The 9,757-nt window shown below is 36.0% G+C and overlaps 1 non-coding gene across 1 annotated transcript; it reads left to right on the plus strand.

Annotated features, from left to right (window-relative positions):
• Positions 1-3,106: 3,106 nt before the first annotated feature.
• trnak-uuu (transfer RNA lysine (anticodon UUU)) lies at positions 3,107-3,179 on the plus strand. Its single transcript has one exon. It is a non-coding gene; the product is annotated as a tRNA-Lys (tRNA).
• The last annotated feature ends 6,578 nt before the right edge of the window (positions 3,180-9,757 follow it).

A 9,757-nucleotide genomic window follows, 5' to 3' on the forward strand; every position in this document is an offset into this window, starting at 1 on the left:
AGAGAAGAAGACGATTGAAATTTTTGTAACAGACGACAGGCGACGACAGGCGACGACAGACGACGACAGACGACGACAGACGACGACAGACGACGATGCCGCCAACGGACGCCGCATGATGACAATAGCTTACGGCCTGTCGGCCGGTAAGCTAAAAATGAGTCCAGTGCGCTTCTGACATATCGACCGCTCCGCTGCATAGAAGCAGACGTGTTCTTTTTTTCTGGTACTGTCAGTTCAGTTTTCGTATTCGGACAGGTTTAATCCTCTGGAGGGTCACATGGGTACTGGACCCCCATCAGTTGCAGGGTCCGTACCCCCTGGACACGCCACCAGCTCACTCCAGGGTATGACTGCATTAAATACTGTGGTCCGTTTCTGTGGTTTGGTTTTGTAGGACCTATCATTTCCTTGTGATGCTGTTGAAAATAAAATATTTTTTTCCTTTAGTAAAAAAGTAAAAGTGCTAGGTACCAAAATGTACCCAGTTTCATGGAAGCACCCATGTATAAAGTTAGATGTAGCACATATAGATGTCGACAGGGTTTATTAGTGTAGTAGTCCTTTCCCAAAACTGCCAAATGAAAAACAATAAGCACTCAGAAGCACAACGTCAAATCAGAAGCCTTGACTGAACCTTGACGCAGACTGTCACATGTGTTTAAGCAGATACAACATTTTAGATGTTTTGTTTTTTTTTTTGTCAAAATCATTAGTTGTTTTTTTTTTTTATACCTGCAGGCAAAAATATTAACATTATTTTACATTACACTAAATCACAGAACTGTAGCTTGAAATGGAAATATCATGTTTTCACAAACTCTTTCTTTGGTTGAGGCTTAAACTTCCTTCTCTGTTCATTATGTTTGTAGAAAAATAATTATTAGTTATCGGAATGAGTATTTGAAATGTTTATTTAATGCACACTTATAATATAAACACTGTATTTCATGTCACTGTGCGATTAAAAAGCTTTGTGCGTTATATAACCAGTCGGCGTTTTGCTAATCAGTTTTTCGTCGTGGCTGTACACGTACGTTTCAGGAGGCAAATGTGTCACCCATACTGTTGATTTCATCGGGTAGTGTGAGTCAATAATCGGTTAGGGTGGGTTTTTTTTTTTTTTGTTTTTGCTTTGTTTTTTCAGACCGCACAAGCAAAGACAGAATATGTGAGAGGATTGGAGTGTTTTGAGTCAAGGATATGAGTGGGAGAGGATGGAGCCGATGTGGGCACCACAGTTATTCCAGTTCTGAGGGTTTAGATACTAGTGTTTTTACACTGAACATGCACCTAGTGATGCATCTGAGGGCATTTATTACATGCAATCAGCAATGACAAACATATAAAAAGTAAATATCATAAAGTTATGTTACTGTCTTTGCTGTATTTGCTTTAATAATTTATTTAATACCTAATTGAACAAGCCTATTTAATATTTAATTACACAAACCTTCAGATCCAACGAGCAGTGCGAGGGTATTACCTGGAATATATCAGCGCTCTACACTTTTAACATGAAATATTCAGGAGGACTGCAGGTATATGTTCTGTGCCTTTTGTACAATGAGAGCTATATATTTGTGAGGAAATGAGAAGGTTTGACACATTATACATTTACTGGTTTACAGTAAAAACTAACTTTATTCTCTCAGTTTTATTATTTTAGTTGATAGACACTAGTCCCTTTTCCATCGGACATCTGTGCAAAACTTTACCGATATTTACTAAATGTCAAAAAAACAGAAGTGCGCAATGTCAGTTTTTCCATTAAATCACAAATGCAATGATTTGTTTTTATTTATTATCGCGAGATGACACGAGAAGTCCTTCCATAAACATGGCAACAAACATAAATATGGTGTTGATTTACAGATATATTCATTATTCTTCTATATTCCCCCTCTATCTCCTACTAAATTAAAAAATGATGTGGTTTCCTGGTGTGTCCACACATACACACACGTTTCTTCTTCTTCTCTTGTTGTAACGTACGTCAACGTCTGTTTTTTTTAATTCACCTGACTCTGGTTGCAGATAAAGGTCTTTCCATTGCAGTTTTGTGTGATATACCATTTGCACTATGCCTGAAAAACCACCTCTAACCAGCGCAAAAACTTATAATCGAAAATTGAGACTTTTGGCAAAATTGTCGTTTTTTCATTTGGTACATTTTTATGCGCAAGTTATATTTGGGCAATTAGAGGGTCAATGGAAAAGCGACTATTGTTGTTAGCACTTGCTCCTGCTGATGACATTTATTTCCACTGTAGGAATAAACTGAGTTTCATTAATATTTAGAGGATTCTTTTAACCCTTAAAGGCCCAGTGCAACATTTCCAAATGTCTTTTTCTCTATATTTAACCTTTCTTAAGTGATTTATCACCAACTTTTGTAATATTATCTATTTATTCTGGGGGTTTTTCCAGTGAAAATCAGGTATTTTCCAATATTTAATTCACTGATCATGTAGATGTTAATAAAAGCTCAGATTAAAGTTGAGGGGTTTTATCTCACAAATAGAAAAAACGGAAAAAAAATGGACTCTTTCAGCAAAATTATCAATAATAGAGCATAAACCAAGCATCTCCATCCACTGTCAGTGATCCAACTCCATGGGTTTGACTGGTGAATCAATGTTGTAGAAGATGACAGTGTTTCTATGGTAACTACAGAGCCTCTGAACGTCCAAATGGGTCATATCTGATGACCATGAAAAAATGAATAACTGTATTTTACACCAATTATTTACACGTATTGATAGGATTAGTGGATCAACAGGTATTAAACAGTTTAGATCAGTAGATGGTTTAGGTTGATGGTGGATATTTGGGTTTTTATGGGTTAAAAAATAACCCAAACCCAGAAAAATAATAATGAAAATAAGCATCAGCGCAAAGTTCATGAGTTCAGAAACAAGGAGCCCACAGAGGAGGATGATCACGCTGACACATTTTCATTATAAATCAGCACTTTCATTTGAGTATTTTATCTGTATTACAGGAATAATCTCCAGATATCTCAAACATTTGTTGATTAAATGATATGAAATAGATACAAAATGAAATGAAAAAAATGATGATAATTTGTTGATGTGTTTTCAGAGCCTGGATAGCTCAGTCAGTGGAGCATCAGACTTTTAATCTGAGGGTCCAGGGTTCAAATCCCTATTCAGGTACAGTGTCTTTTATATAAGGTAGCTGTGGCCTTGAGCAAGGCATTTAAAATCCCACTTAACATGGTGGTTTACTACGCTTACTCTGCAATTTATGGTATGTTTCTATAATGATAATAAATAAGGAAGGTCAAGTTCAGTGTGTTGAATAGAAGATTTACTGACAAATTAAGTTTCTTAGTCAATATACTTATTTAACCCTTTAACCCCTGAGACATTATTCCAGGTAAACGTGCATTTGTCTGTTTCAGGTTCATTAAAGCTGCTGTGAGTTTGTGTTCCTTTTCTTCGGTGGTTTGGTTTTACTGTGTTTCAGGGTCAAAACAGGTGGAAGAACATTTACATTTACATTTATGCATTTGGCAGATGCTTTTTTTCCAAAGCGACTTACAGGGGAAAAAAAAAAAAAGAAAAATAGTCGGCAATTTATGTTGAATAGACAAATAAGAGTAAGAAAGGGGATCAGAAAAGTACAATAGAAGCACCAGATAAGATAAGATAAGATAAGACTTTATTCATCCACCGTGGGGAAATTTCACACTTAGCACAACGTCATGAATTGCGTACAGATAACACGACACTTTTAATTGGCATGTTATCTGTATGCAGCTTTCCACGTTTATGTTCATAGCGCATAAAATAGCATGCGATTAGCACTTGGTGCAATTAGCGGTTAGGGTTAGGTTTGGGGTTTGGGTTAGCGGTTAGTGCAATTAGCGGTGAGGGTTAGCGGTTAGCATGATTAGGAGTTAGAATTAGGGGTTAGGGTTTGGGTCAGCAGTTAGGGTGATTAGCAGTTAGCGCGATTAGCATTTAGGCTTAGGTTTAGGGTTAGATTTAGGGTTAGGCTTAGGGTTAGCGGTTACGGATTTGTAAACTGGAGATCTTGGCGTACATTGGCGTGCGATCAAATGGCATTGAACAATACATGAAAGGATGAAAAAACGTACGTATAGCGCGCCAAATGCCATGAAAATTGGCATGACGTACAATGCGATTTCATGAGATCAGTCTGGTTAGCAGCAGCAAAAACACAACAAGCAAGTGCAGGGAAAAGACAGGTAAAAACAACCTCCAACAAATGAAAAAATGAAAATATAAAGAGAAAAATTAGTCCTGGAAGGATAGAAACTTACTGATTAGAGTCTTACTGAGTCATCATTTCCAAAAGTGTCAGTTTTTATTCCCTTTATGACACCAGGGAGAATAAACAACAGGGTAAGCAGTAGGAATGCAATGATTTAAAATGAGATTTAGCTGACAGTCGATACAGATGTTACTGTTTTTTTTTTGTTTGTTTTTTGTTTTTTTGTTATTTGTTCTTCTAAACAAAGACATCTTCATTATAGATAAAATAATTGTTTCATATTTTAGTCATTCAGCCTTTCATCCCTTTGGATTTGAATGAACACACACATTTATGGAAAAAACAAAACAAAACAAAACAAAACAATACAAACAAACTAATATAAGAAAGTAGAAAAATACGTTACTATTGAAGCAAATCTGACATCACTGGTGGCAAAATCACAAATAAATGAAATACTTCAATAACAATATCCACCAGTATCGATGCCTGGCTGACATATTGGTGCACCAATAGTTAGCAGCATCATAATCTATTTCAGGGTCCTAAAATGTTCTGTGGAAGCTATCCAATGAAAGGAGTGTTTGGAAGCAAAAACACACACATTTGATTGTCTGCAGGGGCCCATGAAAATGTTTCACTGCATGTGTCACATAAATAAATAAATCCTCTCCAACTGGAACAAGGGAGTTGTTTCCTTCTGAACAATCTCCTGAATCTATGTGGAGCTGTACAAAACATAATCTACTGTTGTTTTCTCCAATATGTACATTCTCCTCTACATATAGATTTTCTTTTTACAAACATCTATAACAAGTGAAAATGTATAAATGTGGCAGTAAAATAGATTTTGTGTATGTGAAAGGATAATGATATGTTGTGTTTAGACATATTAACCCATAAAGACCCAAACAGCCATCTACTGATCTAAACTGTTTAATTCTAGTTGATCCACTAATCCTATCAATCCATGTCAATAATTGGTGTAAAAAAACAGTTCTTCATCTGTTCATGGTCATCAGATATGACCCATTTGGACGTTCAGAGGCTGTAGTTACCATGGAAACACCGCCATCTTCTACAACATTGATTCCCCAGTCAAACCCATGAAGTTGGATCAATGACAGTGGATGGACACACTGGGGTTATGCTCGGTTATTGATATATTTGTTGAAAAAGTCACTTTTTCCTCAATTTTCTCTGTTTTCAATATGAGCTTTTATGGACATTTCCATGATCAGTGAATTAAATAATGGAAAATACCTGATTTTGATTTAAAAAGAGCAAAATACAGAGGATGTCATTATAAATGGTGGTAAATCACTTAAAGCTGCGTATGACGTTCGTCACCATTTTTTCATCAAATCTGTAAAACCTGAGTCATAGCCTAAGTGTCACGAATCCATAAGTCTTTCCATAATTTCACACCTGAATCTCTTCCCTCACAGGAAGTGTACTCCACCATAAACAAACTATTTGTTCACAAACAGAACCCGTAGGTCACTCAAGCATTTTCGGAAATTTCGGAAATTTGTTGCAAAGTGCAGCCATAATACAGCAGCATGGAGCTCTGCTTCTCAAAATGCACGCTGCTACAAATAAAAAAAGACAAAAAAAGAAAGCAGAAAATACACACAGCCATTAGAGCAAACCTTACATCACTGGTGGCAAAATCACAGATACATGTAATATTAAAGAAATCCACTGGATTTTTGCCAAAATGAATCTAAAGTTAGCTTTGCAGCAGCTGGAGGGTTCAAATTCAAACTGTCTGAACTATTAGAGTCCAAATACACAAATAAATGAACCACAGACTAAGAAAAGTGGATTTATTTGAATATGAGCCCTTTAAAGCTGAACAGGGACTTGAACCCTGGACCCTCAGATCACACTTTGAAATGTTCACCACGAGGGAAGTGATTCAGGTGCATAATCACAACAAGACTAATGAATTCATGATACGTAGGCCATGACTCTTTACAGATTTGATGAAAAATTGGAGATAAAAGTCATACTCAGCTTTAATGAAGGTTAAATAGAGAGAAAAGTTTGTTTGGGAACTGACACTAAAGTAACACTGAGTCTTTAAGTGTTAATCTGTTGTTCTTCTAATCAGTCCTTCATTTATGAGGAATCCCTAAAAGTGGAGATCCTGAATCCTGTAATTCACTGGGATGTTCGTGTAAATGATAAACAAACAAGACAGACAGATGACACAAATGGACACAACCTTTGTGCAACAACAAGCTCTACTTCTGTCATTTCATCAACCGTCTGACAACGTGTGCATCCCATCTGAGGATCTTCAAAGAACTGCAAATGTTTTTATGCCATTTTCTGTGACAGGTCCTGTTTTCCAAGTGGAGTCTAAGCTTTGATGGACGCATGAACACACACACACGCACGCACACACACACACACACACACACACACACACACACACACACATTTCCATCACACACATCACATCACAGCATTATTTGAAGCCACAGTTCATGATACATTGCACATGTGTTTTGTTTATTGATCTGTGATCTTAAATGATGCATCATCTTATAACTCATATCTAAATGCTTTGTAACGGTTATCCATGTAATGTCAGCCTATGAGGAAAACTGCAGGAACCAGTGTTTCAGCCAATTATTCAGTTCAGTTGTTTCCTTCTCCCACACAACAGGCATCTGCGTGGCGTCCACCGTCCATCCTGGTGTTAATCTGCGGCTCAGATGGATGAGGTCTAAGCTTTTTGTGTCTTTAATAAGGGTCATGCAGAGTTCAGAGAAACGGATGAAGGCGGCCTCATCTGATTTGTTATTGCGATACTTCAAGCTCTTCACATATTGAAGTGAAAGCTTTGTGTGGTGAGGTTAACCCTTCACTGGCACACCCAAGGTGAACACATCCATTACTGGTGATGGAATGCACCCATTATGGTTGAGTGTTTCACAACCACAAAGGGATTCACTGGTTTTCACTGTTGTTGGGGGAATACTGTTAATCAGCTCGCAAAAAAAAAAAAAAAAAAACATGAAAAAAACAAAACACACACACACACAAAAAAACATCCTGATTAAGTGAATGTGTGTGTCTAAAGAATGACTGTTAAATGTACACTAGGGTGATGCTGCTCTGGTTAGAACCAGTTTACACAAATATAAAACAACAGATTAACAACAACAATCCTCTTTTTTTTTTTTTCTCAGAGCAAATGTGAACAAGAAATCAATCAATCTTTTATTTGCTGAGTAATAACAAATTCATCATACTGAGTTGATTAAAATAATACACAGTGTGTTTATTCATTTAAAAATCAAAATCATCCAGTTTAGGCGCCACTTTGGCCTACAGACATTTTCAATTTATGCACCACTAGCAGCTAACCATGCTTTTGCCCCTTCCCTCATAGACAGTGTTTTCTTAAAGTGGACAAAGTTTGGTATCTGTAACTTTAAAGACCTATATATTGATAACATCTTTGCCTCTTTTCAGCAACTTTCAGATAAATTCTCGCTCCCAAAACATCATTTCTTTAGATATTTACAAGTCCGCAGCTTTGTTCATAACACATTTCCTAGCTTTCCAAATCTTCCCCCTGACTCAGCCTTGGATGGCTTCCTGACACCAATCCCTACTTTTAAAGGCTCTATCTCGTATATTTATAGTCAAATTAATCTTTTACGCCCAGAGCCCTTAGGCTTAATAAAATCGCTTTGGGAGGAGGACCTGGAGGTGGCACTGTCAGATGAAGTCTGGGCAGAGATTTTAAGACGCGTACATAAGTCTTCTATTTGCACAAGACATTGTCTTATTCAGTGCAAAATTGTACACCGTACATATTATACTAAGGAGTGATTGGCTAAGATTTATGATGGTGTATCTCCAACCTGTGATAGGTGTCAACAATCTCCTGTAAACTTAATGCACATGCTCTGGCATTGTCCTTCTCTGTACAAATATTGGACTGAAATCTTCAATACTTTGTCAGAGGTAGTTGGGGAGAAAATAAAGCCAAATGCCCTGTGCGGATTATTTGGAGTTTCTCCCCCTTACCTCTCTAAGTTCAAAGGGGATGTACTTGCTTTTGCTGCTCTGTTAGCTAGAAGATTAATTGTAATTAATTGGAAATCATCAACACCTCCCCATCATACCCATTGGATTAGAGATACTCTTTATTTTCTTAAACTGGAAAAAATCAGACTCTCTTTAATTGGCTGCTCCAGTAAATTTGGAAAACTATGGTACCCATTTCTTCGATTGGTCAAGAAGACAGATCTTTCACTCACCCCTGATTGACACAAAGATTGTCTTTGTTTATGCTACTGCTGGTGTGAGGAGAATTATGTGTCACTGCTCAGACCTGCAATGTGCTGATTGTAGTCTATTAATACCTGACTGATGTGATGGTGTTTCTTTTTTGTTTGTTTGTTTTTTGTTGTTGATTCTGTCCTAGTCCTACCTTTGTTTGTTTACGTATTCATTTATATTATTTATTATTTATTTTATTTTATTTTATTTTATTTTATTTTATTTTATTTTATTTATTTATTTATTTATTTTACTGTGGTTCTAGTATTATAAGAGCTGTTTGGGTATACATTAATATTTCAGTAATCACTATCTTGGTCTTTTGTTTTTCTTAAGGAAAATGTAAAATGTATAATTATCTCTGTAATTTTTCTGAGACATTTGTATACACCTGCAAAACCAAATAAAAAAAGTTTGAGAAAAAAAAAAAAAAAATCAAAATCATCAGAATCAGAAAACTTTATTAATCCCAGGGGGAAATTATTGGGTGTTACAGTCGCTCCATTCAATTATAATAAAGTAGCAGGAAAGAATTATATATACAACAGAAAAAGAAAAACATTAGTGCTGTCAAATAGTTACAATTTTTAATAAGATTAATCACAGGTATTAATTTTGATTAATCGTGATGAAATATCATTTATTTTTAATTTATATTAACCTATAAAGACCCAAACATCCACCGGTGACCAAACACATTCACTGATCTAAACTGTTTGACACCTGTTGATCCACTAATCCTATCAATACGTGTAAATAATTGGTGTAACATACAGTTTGTCATCTTAGTTACCGTAGTTACCATGGAAACACCATCATCTTCTACAACACTGATTCACCAGGGATCAATGACAGTGGATGGAGACACTTGTTTTTACATTCAGTTATTGATATGTTTTGCTGAAAAAGTCACTTTTTCTTCAGTTTTCTCTGTTTTTGATATAATAACATCCACTTAAATCTGTGCTTTAATGAACATCTATATGATCAGTGAATTAAATATTTTCACTGAAAATACACAAAATACACAGGATTATCATAAATAGAGAGAAATTGCTTAAAACAATTTAATTAGAGGGAAAAATTCATTTGGGAACTACCACAAAAGTAGCACTGGGTCTTTATGGGTTAATCGCGTTTCATTGTCAATGAGCAAACAGCCTCAAGAAAGAAGGGAATATAAATATAA

Source organism: Sphaeramia orbicularis, chromosome 17 (assembly GCF_902148855.1).
Source record: "Sphaeramia orbicularis chromosome 17, fSphaOr1.1, whole genome shotgun sequence".
Lineage (NCBI taxonomy): Eukaryota > Metazoa > Chordata > Actinopteri > Kurtiformes > Apogonidae > Sphaeramia > Sphaeramia orbicularis.